Consider the following 16,870-nt stretch of genomic DNA (forward strand, 5'->3'; position numbering starts at 1 on the left):
TCCCATATGGGCACCAGTTTGCATCCCAGCTGCTCCTCTTCTTATCCAGCTCCCTGCTAATAGCCTGGGAAAGCAGCGAAAGATGGCCCAAGTGCTTGGGCCCCTGTCACACACATGGGGTACCCGGATGGAGTTCCAGGCTCCTGGCTTCAGTGTGGACCAGCTCAGCCATTGCAGCCATTTGGGAGAGTGAACCAGCTCACACATTTTCTCTTTCCCTGTAACTGTCTTTCAAACAATTTTTTTTTTTTTAAAAAAAAAGGCCAATAACTTCCTGAAAGAGGCAAGAAAAAAAATCCCCAGCCACATGCAGAACCTAGCCCCTGCTATCTCCTGTAGGCAGTAGGCTTCCACGTGAGAGGAGCTGGGTCCAGCTCATGCGTTGTTGTAGTCCAGTGCTGGGCACAAGCTGGCAGAGTGCATCACCAGCGTGTGTTGAGCACACGAGGGAAAAGAGTCTCAGCAGAGAATAGCTGATGAGAGCCGGCGCCGTGGCTCAACAGGCTAATCCTCCGCCTTGCGGCGCCCGCACAGCGGGTTCTAGTCCCGGTCGGGGCGCCGGATTCTGTCCCGGTTGCCCCTCTTCCATGCCAGCTCTCTGCTATGGCCCGGGAGTGCAGTGGAGGATGGCCCAAGTCCTTGGGCCCTGCACCTGCATGGGAGACCAGGAGAAGCACCTGGCTCCTGCCTTCGGATCAGCGCGGGTGCGCCGGCCGCGGCGGCCATTGGAGGGTGAACCAACGGCAAAGGAAGACCTTTCTCTCTGTCTCTCTCTCTCACTGTCCACTCTGCCTGTCAAAAAAAAAAAAAAAAAAAAAAGAATAGCTGATGAGTTTCGTTGCTAGTGTCCCCGACACATGAATTCGAGGTGGCTGCTGTAGCTGAACAGGGACATGGGCTGGCAGGGAGGAGTGAGCGGTGCAGTCAGATGTTGGAGCCCAGATGCAGCCAAACGTGTGCTATACTAGATGGGGGAGTGGGGAGGGACCTGGCAGGAGCCAGGGACTGGATGGAGGTGTGAGGGGATGGGTCCGTGACTGGGAAAAGTTAGTGGTGCAGCTGGCCATAGACGGGAAGCGAGGGGCCGGCAGCCTCACTGATGCTGCGTTCTGATGAGGAGCTGAGGACCCGTGGCTGGCTGGCAGCACTGCAGCGTGCAAGTAGCGTGGTCAGCCATGTCTGTGGTCTAAGTGCTTAAAGCCACTGGAGTCCCACAGTGCAGGGAGAGGGGGACATGTCTCTCTCTCTGGGCCCACAGTGGGGGCCCATATTCTCCCAGGCCTTGAGGCAGACAGCAGCTCTCCTAGCAGGTCCCTGATGAGGACCGTGGTGAGGACAGTGATGCCACAGTGGTGCCCAGCCTCCGTCTTTGAACCGAAGCGCCACAGGAGTGGCGTGGGGTACTTGCTGCCCCTCAGATATCGACGGGGGACTGCCTGCAACCAGAATCCCAGCCCCCTAGGGCTGCAGCTACTGTGAAGGGAGCTTGCAACCTTCTCCATTTAGAAACCATCTGAAGCTTCCACATGGGGTGACAACAGCAGAGGCTGCTGGTGGCCCTGTGGTTGAATCGGAAAGGACACCTGTCTGCAGTTGGGCCTGGCTTGGGTTCAAATCCTCTGGGGCCATTTACTGGGGTTGAGGGGAGGATAGTTCACCTCTGTGAGCCAGGCTCTAGGTCATGAGTGTAACATTGCTGGAGGGAAGCATATGTGATGGGGGTCCCATCATAGGTACCCCTAGAATGGCAGTGACCATCCCGCTAGAGAGGTCCCCGGGCCTGGGGTGACAGCACAGGGCTGGAGGAGACCTGACTGCATTTGAAAACCAGCCGTGTTACACCAGCTGTCAGGGATCTGGACAGGTTTTATAACCTCTCTGGGCCTAAATTATTAATTTAAATTTTTTAAATTAAAATTATTTAATTTTCATTATTCTTTTAATTTTAATTATTTAATTAAATAATTAAAACAGCTCTTGTGAGGGTACTTCAGAAAGTTCATGGAAACTGAGAATTAAAAGGCCAGTTTATTTTGGTGCTCCCCAAAAGTGAAATCCATGCAGACAAAGAATCTTCAAAAGGTTCATGGAAAATGCGTATTGAGAAAAATCACTCAGGAATTTCAGATTTTTTTTTTCTTTTTTGCACCCTAAGGGATTCCTCTTTTAATTTCATTTCTCCAAGAATTTTTTCGAAGTAGCCTTTTTCTACATGTGGGCAGTGTTCCACAATCTACATACTGACCACAATGCTATGGAATACCATTATAAACACATTTCACAGATGGAGAAACTGAGGCACTGAGAGATAGAGGACCCTAGCCAGACTCACGGGGCCAGGAAATGGCAGCTCTGGCTGGAGTAGCCGGGCTGGCTCCAGATGCTTCATACAAAGCCACTGTGCATGTCCTCTGTAGCACAAATGAAGTTAATAACCCCTACTTCGTGGAGTTCTTAACTCTGCCATGAAGAAACGTAAGCTAAAATGCCCCTGGATCTCCCTGGTTCCTGGTGGGCCCTGCGGCTCAGAACTCCCCAGAGATGGGCGATGTAAAATAATGGAACACGCTAGTGTTGTCAGCTTCAGAGGTCGGGGAAACCATTCCAGAAATTCCCCTAAGATCTCGCGTTCCACTTTTGCAAGTTGAGGCTGGGAGAAGAGAGAACACTCAAGGTCAGAGTGGAGCAGCCAGGATCAGAACCTGAGCCCTCATCTGCCTTTCCTGTCAGTGGGACACAGGAGCCAGCCCGAGCTGCTTGAGTTTCATTCCCTGTGCCAGGGACCAGGGTCATATTGGAGCCACCCACTGCATGGCTTCCTCCCATCGGGCAGCTGACCTCAGAGGCAAAGCGGCTCTTACCTGAACATCTGGGGCTGAGGCGCTGAAAGACAGCAGAAAAGCCATGGTTCACCCCACTCCCCGCACTTCCCTGTGCAGCGCAAGGGAAAATCCACATCCCTACTCTTGGTTTTTGTGGTGGAATTTCCACTACTATGAAGCACTGTCCCACTCGCTTGCCCTTCTTCCCCTCCCTGGCTCCCTCCCTCCCTCTCTGTTGATGGACTGGTTGAAAACAGTAGGTAAAGGGTGGGACAAACAACTTTTCCAAACCTCTCCTAAAATCTTAAAATCTGCTGCTGCACCACTGGCTGTAGCCATTGGCCACACGAAGATGCTTTTTTCTCTGTTTTCTTTCTTCATACCTAGAATGCCTGTGTTCAGATAACAATAGAGGGAGAACAACTCACTCCTAAAAACAATAAACATCTGGCTTTGTGTCCAAGGCAGACTGCGTGGAAAGCAGCCGTCTGCAGAGACAGTGCAGTGGAAAACAGGAGAAGAATCTGACCCTGGCCTTTTGGCTGGCCCCTGGACTAGTCGCTTAATTCATCCGGGACTTAGCATCTCCCACTCCAGCAGGGACACAGTGACACCTGCTCCTGTAGTCACACAAGGGAGCAGAGCTGCAGGCCAGGGCCCTCCTGAGTCACAGGAACCAGCGTCAGCTAGTGTGAGTGTCGGATGGGACTTGAATGAAAATGCATTTTTGTTCTTACCAAATAACTTCTCCAAGTTCTTGTCTGCCTATGTCTCTAAGGCCTCTGACAGCCTCCACTGTCAGGATAAGTAAGGGGAGAGAAAGCATGGATGGGGCAGCACTCCCTGAGAAATGGGCTGGATTTGGGGGTCCTGGAAGCTGGACTTCATCCAGCCTTGCCTGCTTCTAGCAGGTGACCTTGAACAAATCAGTTCCTTAACCTTTCAGGCGACGTGCTTCATTTATCAAGTAGACACAATAATAAACACTTTAGCAGCATTTTTGCTTACATGAGATAAGTGTGTAAATGAAATAAATATGTAAGTTCTACTTGTTTCCCAGGGAAATGAACTTACTAAAATTCCGAGTGCTGTATTTGACAAGATGCGGGTGCTCAGTAGAACTCAACTCCTTTCTTTGAAGACACCGCCGGGTTCCCAAGCAGCAACAGGAAGTGCTTCATCCTGGAAGCCAGGGGCAAAGGGTTCTGGCCCTTCTGCAAAGTTTCCTGTAGAACATTAGCTATAGGAAGTAATTATTTTGTCGTTCTTCTGGGCGGATGGTCGTAGCCAGTATGTTTGTAAAAAAAAAAAAAAAAAAAAAAAAAAGTGCACAGTTAATTGCATATCTTTCCACGTTCTTAGAAAAAGGCCAGATAGGATTGTTGGGTTTGCTCAAAGTCCTGGGTTCCAGAAAGAACTTGAGGTAGAGAGGAGCAGGTGAAGCCTAGGTGGGTGCCCAACACGGGGTTCCCTGGTTCAGGGCTTTTTGTCCCTTAGGAACTTCTACAAGCCAGCAAGAATTGGCATGGGCTCTTGTAGCTCATAGCGCCAGCTCCCCTTTTAGCTCATCGTGCCCCCTGAGCAAAGAAAACAGCGTTTTCATTAGGAATTAGTGATGGAGGTATCCCAGTTGTGGTTGTGAGCTTTGTTGATTAAGATAAGATAGCTAAAGGAGAAAATTATATTAAAAAATTACAATACATTGTATATTGCTTAAAACAGGGTTTTTTTTGAGACTTAGTTCATCAGAGCCACAGGGTGAACAGCTCCCAGGAAGGAAGCTGGGGTTCGGAGCCCAGCGCTGAGCTAGGCTGAAGTTCCCCGCGGGTCCCCACAGCCTGGCTTCACCATGGGCTGCTTTCTGTTGCATCCTCCAGTAGGAAGAAGGGGTATTTCCCCACTATTTTCATCAATGAATGGACTCTAAGAGATGCTATCGTTGTCAAAACTGGAAGCAATTTCCATCCAGGTAAACGCTGTTTCAAAACTCTGCACGGAGCCGTGGCTGACGAGGGAGGGAGGAAGGGAGGGAAGGAACCTCTCTGGCCAAAGCTGCCAGAGCTGCAGCCCTTCCTGGGATGGGTGTGCTGCGGCCCCCTATCTGGCATCGCACGCAGACTTTATCAGCCGGCGCAGGCGGCTCTGTCCATTGACTGCCGGCCCCTACCCCTGTGAGTGTCCCAGAATAGCCGCAGCTACCTGAGAGCGCTGCAGTCCTCGGGGACTCGTTATTGTCCCAGATAAACAGCGTTGCAGCAGCCAGCACGTAATGGCTGTATTTAACTGTGATAAGTGATGGGCAGACGCCCCGAGTGAGCCGCTCTGTGCCGGAGCCTGGGTGATTGCACAAAGGCAAGCCAGCTTGGCAGCAGGCGTTTCTTGCACATCATAGAATTGGTGCCACAGGGTTTGAGACTCCGGGGAATAAATATGACAGCCATGGAGGAGCTTGCCTTCTAAACGAGTCGGACAGGGCAGGCCTGCTGGATTTTGGTTATGCTAATTGCAAAGGTATTTGAGAAACCAAGTAGGACTCAAAGTCTGGAAAATGGGTTGGATTAATAGAGGCAGGCATCGTGGTGGAGGGGGAAGAACTAGCTGGGAAATGTTGGGGTGCAGAATAAGAGATTGTTCTCTGGATGCACGCTTGCTTTTGGGAAGGATTGCCAGGAGATTTTAGGAAATGCAATTGGTTTACATCTCAGGCTGCAAAGATCAGAGAAGTGAAAGTGAGAATGGCCAACCTTCACCAGCAACAACATTAAAGGAATTTATTAGTACTCGGGCGCATCTTTGTTCTTGATAATCCTCTAGGAAGGTTTGTGTGAAAAGGAGGAAGCGTGCCTCACTCGCTCAGTGCTTCCCCCATGAGCTGGCAGAGGCATTCGCCAGGTGGCTGGAGAGCCACTCCATGCACTTGGTGTGTGGCTATGGCTCCACAAAGAGGATGGCCTTCTTGTTCCTATTTAAAAAAAATTTTTTTTTCTTCTTTGCGAGGTAGAAAGAGACACAGAGATGAAGGTGCTCCCATTCACTAGTTCCCTCCCCAAACACTGGAGTCCAGGTCTCCCACCTGGACAGCAGGAACTCAGTTACTAGAGCCATTACCACAGCCTTCCAGGGTCTGCACTAGCAGGAGACTGGAGTCAGAAGCCAGAGCTGGGTATTGAACCCAGGCACTGCAATGTCGGACGAGGGTATCTTAACCACTAGGCAAACGCCTGCCCCTGAAAAGGGTGTTTCCTCCTGCTGACCAAAGGGGGCAATCAGGCCCAAAATTGTGAGGATGGCTGGCCATACCTGCCCAGTGGGGACCTCGCATTGTGGTGCTGGTCTTCATGCACAATGCCCACATGGTTCGCGTTCGTACATGGTACATGAAATGGGCTTCTTTGTGTGACATTGTATGTGTGATGCTTCGCATAACAGGGGTGGGTTTTCCTGTATTCAGAAAATCTCCCAACTCAGAGAAGAACCAAAGCAGGAGACACAGACACCACTAGTTCCACAGAACCCCGGTATTAAGGGAGATACCAGAGGGCTGTGTGTGTGTGTGTGTGTGTGTGAGTGTGAGTGAGAGAGAGGGGGAAGAGAGAACAGAGACAAGGAGACTCAAATTTTAGATTTCAGGGTCTAGAAATTAGTCCTCCTTATACATTGGTAGCAGATTAATACCCAGATGCTCAAGTGTATAATTCTACATATTCGATGCTGGCCTTTATCCAAAAATCTCACAGTCACAGCATGTGAGAGAAGGAAGATAAAACAGAAAATTTCTTCCAAGCCCCCCTGTTTCCTAGAGGAAGAATCAAGGCTTGGGGCAGGAGTAAGGACCAGATCCAAGGACACACAGCTGGTTAGGGGCAAGCTGGACCGTAGCTCGGGTCTCTTCGCACTTACTGCAGTAATCTCCCCTTTGCACAGATCAAAAAATGTCGACAGAGAGGAGACAGATTTTCTGTAAGATCCCTGTGCTTGGCAAGGGCTCAAGGCTCCAGAGCTTCCTGCCATACTCACTTTCAAAAAAATCCAAGCTTGCGTCCTCCCCACTCTCTTGATTCCATTCCTTGTGTGCCAATACAACCCCAGGAAACTGAAGCCCAAGCTTGGCTCTCCATCATCGTTGGTTCCAGAGTCCATTCCTGGGTCACCACCACGAGGCTTGCCCTGAGCCAGTCCGAGCCTGAAGAACATGCAAGGTTGCCTTCGGCGCCACCCCCTCCTCAAATGCTATCAGCAGCAAGGGACTTGTACTGCCACCATCTGGCCTTGGTGGGTGTCCCAGGCATGGGCATGGATGTGACAGGGAGGGGAAGTGCGCAAATGGTCTGCTCTGCCATTCTCTTAAAATAAGCTCAGTGTGAGGAGCCTTTCTGAGCAGCAAGAGTGGGACTGCAAAAAATAGAGCGTGGTGCAGCTGCACCCTTTGCAACTTCGGGGGAAAACACATATTATTTACCAGACGATAATAGATCGCAGCGAATAATAACGATTATTATAGTGTTTGGGATGGCAAAGGCTGTACTTAGGTTCCAGAATCGCTCTCATTATAAGCCCGTTTCCCCAGTCCCTTGTGAAAGCCTGGAAATTTCCTCTAAGTCGGTGGGTGCTGTCCACATTTGGTCTCTGTCCAAAGGTGATTTGAATATAAAGAAACTTATTTGAGAAATCTCTTGCTAATAATGATTGCATTCAAGAAGAAGAAGAAGAAGCCACATCATTGAAAAAGTAGTTGCAGCATTCTTAAGTAAGCCATTAAACATGGCGGTGGTTCCCAGTCTTTGAAGGAGTTTGTTAAACATCGCTTCCCCCCTCCCCCTTTCTTCTCCCTTTAAACAGATAGTTCGAAGGAGGCCCCATCTGACTGTGGGATTTGGCCCCAGGTCCAGGAGTAGGGATGGCTTCTCTCGCTCCACAGCAACTTCCGGGCTGTGTTTCCTAAATGCAATAGCCTTGTCCCCACAAGAAGCTACCCCTGGGTCTTTGGATCCACTTCCCATTTCCATAGCTCATTCCCAGCCTTTTGTAACTTCCTATGGGGATGTTTTTGTAGTTCTTCATTGTCTCTCATTCTCAAGAAAAGAAAAAAAGGAAGAAAGAGCTTCACGGAGGGAGGGAGCCAGTCAGGGAGGAAGGAAAGAAGGGAGGCAAGGAAGGAAATGAAGAAGGGAGGAGTGAAAGAAATCAAATGTGAGCTCTTTAGTCAGAGAGAAATGCCCACATTTCCAAATCTGACCATGCCAAATGCAAAGGTTTCCATGGCCTTGTAATTCCACCCCCGTTGCATACTTGTGGTGTTTTGCATTTTCACTTTGGTTATTTAATATACATATTAAATGCACACAGATCTGGTGATTTAATGTGATTTGGGGAACTCAGGCATTTCCTGTCGTGCACGTAGAGATTTTCAAACCCTGTTTTTTGGCTGCTGCTTATTATTGTTGCCGTTAACACCAGGATTTGGCTAGCAGGGTTCAAAGCACAAGCTCCCACTGAGTCCTCCCAGCGGGCATCCTGACCTCCTCACACTCTTGCTAAGCAACTTCCCAGGTCTCTTTGCGGCCTCCATTTCTTCATCTGGAAAAACGAGGAGGTTGTGGTGTGGCATCTCTGGGGTCTCTTCAAGCCCTAAATTCCACCACCTCCTGGAAGTTACTCGTTCATTGTTCTAAGAATACTCTCAACACCAAAACGGAACCCATTCAGTGTGACATCCCAGGTGTTGGCAGGAGGCAAAGGTACCGGGTTGGGGCATGGCTCTCATTGGGCAGAGTGGGAGACTCCGCACTAGGGGCTGGGTGTGGAGCCTTGAGCAGAGCAGGCCCAGCCCGGGGCAGTTGGCTTGGCAGGCGTCTAAGTGGCTGCTCCTCCCGACAGAACAAGGGACTGGGAGCACATGAAGCTCACCAGTTGGGGTGAGGAGGAGAGACCCAGGGCTGTGGGTGGGCCTGGTCATGGGCCTCCCCCACAAACCGATTCCCTACCGAAGAGTGCAGTTCGGACGCCAAGGCCTGGTGGGTTTATGGTCTCCCAGCCACGGTTGGTTTTGGAGGTGAACACATCCATGGCCCACCCAGCTCACAGACAAGACCTGCAACCTGAGAGGTGCACCCGTTGCCTCAGGCTCAGTCGCCTCTGCAGGAAACGTGGGAAGATATGTATTCGTGCACGTGGTAATTTTTCATTTGCTAAAAAAATGAGTCTCTTGGCCCTCCTTGCAGCGAACTCCAGAGCTGTTACATGGAGTGCAGGGCTGCCGTCCGGAGCTGCGGGCACCCACCTCCCCCACCCCGAGACCTTGGCTGACCAGGGGTGACTTTGGGCAGCGCAGGCGACCTCGTGTGGCCAGGTGTGCCATACGCGGAGGGGAAGGTGGCTAGGCTGCAAAGGACTCTGGGGTCATGGATGAGGGCGTAGTGCGCCATGCGCATCGTGGTGTTCCAGCAAGCGACTGGGAGTTTCATTTCCTGGCACAAAGCTGGCGATGCTGGCCCATGGATTGAACTCCTCATGAAGTCACGTGGTGCTACCTGGGATCGAGGGGCTCCTCCTGGGTCTGAACACACGGCCGCCTTCTGATCCCTGCCTAGGTTCTCATCCCCTGGGTGAAGGTGGGGGGATCCGGCCCTGTGGATTCTGACAGCCCTCTCTCCTCTTTTCCCAGGAACGCTCAACTCACAGGGTACCTTGCGTGGAGAGAGGGCGCAGAGCAAACCATGTCACGCCATCCAATGACACCAGCTGGTCAGCTCACCACCCGCTCTGGCTAAAACTCAAGCAAATAAAGCCGCTTCCTGTCATTAAGTCTCGGAGGAAGCAGCCCTCCCTCGGTGGCCGGGAGCCCAGAGAAGTCCACGGCGTCTTGGACCCACCAAGCGGGCCCAGCCTAACTGCTACCGCCATCTCTGCTTCTCCCTGGAGGAACTTAGGGATTTGGGCCTCTGGTTTTCCAAAAAACAAAAACACAGAGCACCACCAAGCCACAAAGGACCAATGTAGGTATTCTGCCCACTCCATCTTTAAGGTTCAGCACCTGAGGCTGGAAGATGACACGGATTGGAAAACAGACATCTTTTTTTAAAAAAAAAAAAATCTTTTTAAAAACTGCTGTGGTTTTGCTGCTACACTAAGAGTTGTGATTTGCATTGTACGGTTTTTTGGACCTATACTGTTCACGTTTTTGATGGCAGAGAGGGGTGGCACCGGGAGTCCTCGCACTTCGGCTGCGTCTCTGTCCGCCCAGGATGCACTTTGAAATGAAGAGTTAGAATATTTTATTGGCTAATATACTTTTTCTTGTTATTTTTTACAAAGGCCACCTTTATCCTTTTTGATGCCATATTTTCAGTGTTACACTTTTATGGCTTTTAATTTTCGAGTTGACAGATGTAAGAAGCAGCATGAATAGTTTATACTGTGGTTTTTCAGAGACTGAACGCCAAGAGAACTCGGTAAATGTTTATTCTTCTCAGCTTTCTCTTTTAAATTCCCCTAAATAGCGCCCCATTTGGGAACAGAGCAGGAGTGTGGAACTCAAGACCAAATTGCCCTCAAGGTGTAAAATAATCCGAGGGGGAGTATTTGCTGGGCGTCACGAACGACTCGGATGGAATTTCAGCCCCCGATGGTTTTCGGTGATCCAGGAAGTTAGTGAGACAATCTCCCTATACGCGGAATCCTTTCATGATAATGAGAATGGTATGGACAAACCAATGAAAACAAGAGGGAAAGTGAGAAAGATCGCCCGTGACTCTGTTTCACTGTTTGCTTTCTCCTGTCACGGTGAAGAGAAATGTGCAATTGGATCCTCAGTCGGTGGTGGAGGGTAACAGGGTAGATTTACTTGTGTGCACTTGTGCAGTTGTAGCTGCGAGTCCAGAGTCCTCTAGAGCATGTGTCCTGGCACTGAGTTGGTGAGACAGTCGTGGAGTGTCCCATTCTGATGAGTAAAGAAAAAAAGAGAGAGAGAGAGAGAGAAAAAATTTAAGAAAAAAAAATCAAAAAAGAAGAAAACTTAAAAAAAAAAAAAAAGAAAAGAAACCACCTTGTGATTCAGTGTATCTGTTTACTAACTCAAAGAAAGCAATTGTCCCCTCTGGAGGGGTCCAGGTGCCCCCCGCCCCACTCGGCCGCAGCAGGAGGAGGGATGGCGGTCCCAGCGGCGGCAGCGGGCGAGGCCGGCCCGAGAGGCGGTGGCCTGGAGACACCGCGGGGCCGCGGATGCGGTGTACATACTGTTTCTATATTCTCCTTTGTACAGAGTCACTTAACAAGTCAAGCTACTGTTTTACAGGTGCTCCTTATTTATTAGAGCTGTGAGAGCTTGGGGGACTCACCTGGCGAGCGAGCTCGCTTTTTAAAAATGAAATCTGGGGAGGGCTGGGGAAGGGAGGAGGGAGGGAGGGGAAGCTCGCGAGCCCGGGGAGAGATTTATCAAAGTGAACAAAAAAAGAGAAACTTCCAGCAACAAATCAAAGCCACCAACCCACCCTACCCCCCACCCCACCCACACAGGGAGATGCAGGCCCTCCCTCTGGGTGCTCGCTTCCCTGCTGGGCTCACAACACTCTCCTCTCTCCCTGACTGGTGTCAGATTCATCAAACAGAAATAAATCTCTAAGGAAAAAAAAATGCACTCACATGTGCGGGTTTGGCTTTTCTCATTATTACGACGATTGGATTGTCGTGGTTCCGTTACACAAGGTCTTCATCTCTTTGCCCACCTCCTGCCACCACCCCCATCTCCCTGAGAAATAGTTCTGAAGTTAAAGCTTGTAGGTGTTGAAAGATGGCAAGCTATGGTGTTGGCACTGGCCGTTCTGGACCTGGTCTCTGCCGATGAGAGCCCGCTCCATCTGCTTCCTACTACACCTAAGGCTGACAGCGCTGTGCCAGTGCAGTCAGCTCGAGGATGTACAGACCCCTTTCCAAGTGCTCTCCGAGCTCTGTTCTTTTTCGGCTCCAAGGGCTCAGGTGTAAGGTTCAGGAAGCACCCTCTCCCATGGGTGCTCTCACCCCCACATGTCGTGTCACCCTACAGGCTGGGAGACGATTTGCTTTGGCTTTACGTGGGATGGGTCCACCTAGCTTTTCTCTATACATGCATTAAACATCAGAAAGTTTCTAAGGTAGAGCATACACTGATACCTAGTCCTAGCCCAGGTAAACTAACCCGATCCTTTTGCTCTGGACATGAAAGATGTGAAGTCTGGCGAAGCATCTTGACTTGTCCAGAGCCCTGTACTGGGTCGAGTCAGCTCTGCAGATTCTTGGATACAGCAACAGTTCCCTCTTGCAGAGTGTGGGGGGTGTCCAGGAGGCCTCCTGGGCGGGGATGTGTTCCTGGAGGTGACACCATCTAAACTATGCTGAGACTCAGCCGGGGATGTGGAAGGCGCCGGGACCCCCAGCTGCAAACTCCCCGATAGCGTGACTCCGAGAGACAGTCATCCAGGATCTCGATTTGGCTTTTGTCTATAGTCCGAGGACGTTGAGCAAACATGTTGACCCTTCTGGAAACAAAAGGCACCTTTGTTCAGACATGGGGAAGATTATGTGGCCTCTCCTTGGCCACCCGTACCTTTCCTCCTGCTCTTCTTCTGCTTGATCTTAGTGCCCCCTGGATGCATAGTTCTCCCAGGCCCTCTAAACCACATATAAAGAAAGACGGAGAGAACGACGGAAAGCAGTAACCAGTGTGTATACTAGCAAGCCCGTGAGAAAGGGCTCAGTCCGTTCCCTGTACTCCACGTGGAGAGCTTAGGGCCCCTTGGATGTAGTCACCACCCAAGGTTGTGTGGCAGTGGAGCTGCAGAATGGGATTCTAAACCAAGGGGTTTGGGGCCAGAGCCCAGGCTTCCAGTCCAATCTGAAGAAAAGCTCTTGATATCTTCCCAAAGGGTCCTTTGGAATTCTGGGAAATTTGTAGCAGGAATTCGGTCTTATTCTAAAGTGGCCCTCGTGCTAAAGTAAGCCAGAGTCGGAAGTTAATGGGTATCTCCTGTCCCCTACCCCTTATTGGATGCAGGAGAGTGCCGGAGATGCCCTGCCTTCTGAGGAAGGGTCAGGCAGTGTTTTCCCTGGAGGCTCTCAGGCCCCCCCCCCAACCCGTTGACATGAAGCCGCCCCCTCCCCCAAGACCCTGAGATGATGCTGAGAGAGGACCAGAGAGGAAAGAAGTGGACAGCCCTTGTTCCAGTGGCTTATCCCTAAAGGGAAGATGGGGCTGCGGGGAAGATGTGTCCCTTACTGGCCTCAGCAGGAGTTGCCCTGGATGTTGTCCAGGGTTAGGTAATTGCACATTGGGAAGCTGCATTCCCAACGGAACAAAGCTGCCCCCTCAGTGCCGGGGCTTCCCCGGATGCAGGGAGGCCAGCCAGAGCTCCACCTGGGCCTAGCGTGTGGGTGCCAGCCCGTGCTGCCCACACAGCACCAGGGCCGGGGCCGAGGCTCAGGCCCTGCTGCCTCTCCAACCCATCCACCTCAGCTCCCTGCCCAGCAGCCTGGCCAACACGCGTCCCGCCCTGAATTAAGAGCTGTTTCCTGACCTCCCTGCCCATTCCCTTTGTCTTAGGCCCACAGAATGGCCTCTGCCCCCAAATGTCTTTCTTTCCTCTTCCCTGGACAATTCCCACAGCACAGCTCCTCCAGGGAGGGTGTCCTGGGAACCCTCGGGGTCGGGGCACTTCCTCCCCTCGCCTGCCAGCCCCTGCTGGCCTCCACCACAGCGAGCAGCAGCGTGCAGTGCGCTCAGAACACTATACTAGATTGCAAAGTCCTGGGGGACTGGAGCTCTTTAGGCCATGCACACGGACAGCTACTGCTACTTCTCCCTATGGGCATCCATGGCATTATTTAAGTCGACCACAGCCACTTGTGGGACTGTGCAAAACAGTCCCCTCTGGTCATCCAGGCTCCTTGGAGGCAGACGCTGTGGCCCTCCTGGCTTCAGATGCTAGTTAGTCACTGAACTTGGAGCTGAACCATTCTGGCTGAGTTGACGCCCCTAACAACAGATGAGGACAACAGCGCCTGACAACCAGAGCCGTTGTGCAGAAGGCGCAAGAAGACTGGGGTTTCACCTTGTGTTTGTGACACTCAGGGGAGGCGGTGGCTGGTGCCAGCCCTGCCAGTCTTCCGGTCAGCACATCCGTGGGCACCTTCTGAATGAAAGCCAAGCACTGAGTGCAGAGGCCACGCGAGGAAGGCCAGGCTCAGTCACTGCCCCTGTGCGTCTGTGTTTAACCCCTGGTTCCAGGTCACGGAACTGTTACACATTTCACCCGGAAGAGCCTTAGAGACGAGATAATCCTGGGATCCTCACACACACTCACAGATGGAACATAGTCCCCAGACCCTGTCTTCCTGGCGGTGGGTGGAATGAACCAGTGGCCACCCCAGTGTACTAGGAAAGGCGGAAGCTGGTTCTGAGAAAAATGGCTCACATCCACAGGGTGCTGCCTGGGTGCAGGGGCCCTGCCTAAGGGCCTTACTAAGTCATGGATTTAATTTAATACACGAGGAGGTACAACCGTCACCATCATTTCCACATCCTAGCCAAAGAAATGTAGGCTTGAAGAAGGGGCCAGCAGGGAGCTGAGGAGCAGCCTAAACCAGGGAAACTGAAGTGTCCTTGACCTTGATATTGGGTCTGGAGAGAAAAAGACATTGACAGCTACATCTCCTGACACCGGGTCTTAGCGAGACTAAAAATGGAACTGGCACTGTGTGGTGTCGGCAGGTAACATTGCAGGGACATGGGTTGGGGACCTGTGCCAGGAGCTCAGAGAAAGAATGAGAGGTGAGAGGCAAGTTGGCATCCTTGTTCAACTTCCTAGGGCAGGGAGATAGGAGATCCATGGAACCAAAGGCTTTGTCCACTCCTTGCTCTTCTGTTTTTGAGCTCCCACTGGGCTTCCTCCCATGGTACTGGCTTAGATGGTGAGGAGATGTGGAACAGGAGCAGCCTGGGGTCATGCAGGCGGAGGCCAGGGCATGGACTCCTAGGCTGCTGTGCACTTCTGGGCTGTGCTCAGACCCCTGGCTGACCAGGTGAACGAAAGGCTGGCCAGGTGGACAGATGAGTGGAGAACTTCCAAATGCCAGACACCACAGCATTCCCCTAGCCAGGGGCAGGCAATGCTCACAAAACCACCTGCCGAACATAGGAGCAGGATCCTTATTTCTGGATGAGAAAAATGCAATCCAGGAGGGTTAAGTGACTTGCTTAGGCCAAGCAACCAGGAGGGAATATGAACCCTCTGCCTCCAGTGCCCTGCACTTTTGACAGCTGCAGAAGTAACAGCAGCATCTACTCAGCTGATAACTCAGCTGGAATCCGAATCAGCCAATGGGATGCCTGCCCGAAGACATCCTTCCAGCCGGCTTCCAGACCTCAGCAAAGGGCTGGCGCTCCCTCCTCGCCCATTCCTCACAGGCAGGTTTGGCCCAAACCAGCAGAGTGAATGCCTCCAAGCAGGAATGGACACCTCTTAATTTCCAGGAACTTTTACTCCAAGTTCACCAAATGCCCCTCCGTTGCCTTGCTTCTCTGATGCCTCGCAACAGCTCTGTGAGGTTGGTGCTGTCATCCTCATCTCGCAGACAGGAAGCCAAGTCCACAGAAGCTATGGCAGAGCCTGGAGCTGCCTTGAGACAGTAGATTCCAGAGGCGACACTTCAGCACCTCTGCATGGGATCTACCATCTGGTGAGTGGGTAGACATGTGCGTGTGCACGATTATTTCCTTATTGAGCACCTGCTGTGTGGCCACATCTTCCACCAGTGCCTTCCACACGTGTCATTTCATCTGTGAGAGTGAATGGAGCATCAACCCGGAGGTGATACGGAGGACCACCAAAGGGGTTCCCAGGTCTTGAGTGAAGAAGATCAAGTGGCCACGCCTTCTTCACCTCACACCCCTCCAGCCAGCCCTGTCCTGGGTGTGAATACTTCATGGCAAATCCTGCCATCTTCATCATCTAACCAATCACAACACTTCATGACAAACCTCCTTCACGATCTAACCAATCACAATGCTTCATGGCAAACCTCCTTCACGATCTAACCAATCACAACGCTTCATGGCAAACCTCCTTCATGATCTAACCAATCACAATGCTTGCCACCTTCATGATCTAACCAATCACAAGGTCCAGGGAGCTTTCCTCCAGGCAGGTGACCTCCTCCCACCCGGGCCCCACACTCCTCTCTCTTTGCTGCTCTGTTGGATTTGGGAGTTCGTGGGTTCTCTGATTTCCTTTAAGAGCTTGAGAGAAGTCCTGGGGGCCAGGGCGGGAGGAGGCTCGGTGGTCTTTGTGTTCCAGACACCCCGCCTATGGGCTGCATCCCTGTTGATGTGATGAAGTTGCTTGCTCCTCTGCCTCTCATTCCATAGCCAGTGAGCTCCTTCCATCTCCTCCATGTCCCCTGTGCCCCTTTCCCACTTCCTGCCCTGGGCTTCCCTCTGGACGTCCAGCAGTGGAGATTGCTGGGAGATGCTGGTGTCGGGGCAGCAGGTGTGGGGCCACCACCTCCCCAGCTTTGTGAATGAGGTCGGCCCCCAGAAGGGCACCAGAACAGCATACCAACATCTGAGCTGGAAGATCTTGGGCCATGGGGATCACAAGGAAAATCTCTCTCCCAAGTCTCCTGCAAACCCATCACATTCCATTTAAGTGTTCCACGTAAAATAATTTCTGGTGTTGGAAATACTCGAAAACAATATTTTTAGAAGAGGCTAGGTTGTGAGTGAGTGTGCTCTGGAGGACATGACCTTGACCTTGGCAAAGAAAGGGAAGGTGGATGCCGAAGCACATTTAGCTGGAAACTTGAGACTAGGTGGTATTGTTTTTTCTTCTTTCTAGGTTTATTTAAACAAAAGGGAAGGCTGATGACAAAATAAAAATAATGAAAACAGTTTGGAAAAAAGAAGAGTTTTGTAAAACAGCAGACGCGTTTTTAACTTCAGTCTACCTGGCACCCCCCCCCCCCCCCCGCCACGCCGCCCCGAACCCTGAGCCGATGTGGAGACCTCTCTGGCCAATCTC

The 16,870-nt window shown here is 51.5% G+C and overlaps 1 protein-coding gene across 1 annotated transcript in view; it reads left to right on the forward strand.

Annotated features, from left to right (window-relative positions):
* SOBP (sine oculis binding protein homolog) overlaps positions 1-11,190 on the forward strand; it is a 165,702-nt gene extending 154,512 nt beyond the window's left edge. Inside the window, exon 7 of the mRNA XM_062186575.1 lies at positions 9,487-11,190. The gene's annotated coding sequence lies outside the window, so the exon portion shown is untranslated. The remainder of the gene's footprint in view (positions 1-9,486) is intronic.
* Positions 11,191-16,870: the final 5,680 nt, after the last annotated feature.

This window comes from Lepus europaeus, chromosome 3 (assembly GCF_033115175.1).
Source record: "Lepus europaeus isolate LE1 chromosome 3, mLepTim1.pri, whole genome shotgun sequence".
In the NCBI taxonomy this organism is placed as follows: Eukaryota; Metazoa; Chordata; class Mammalia; order Lagomorpha; family Leporidae; genus Lepus; species Lepus europaeus.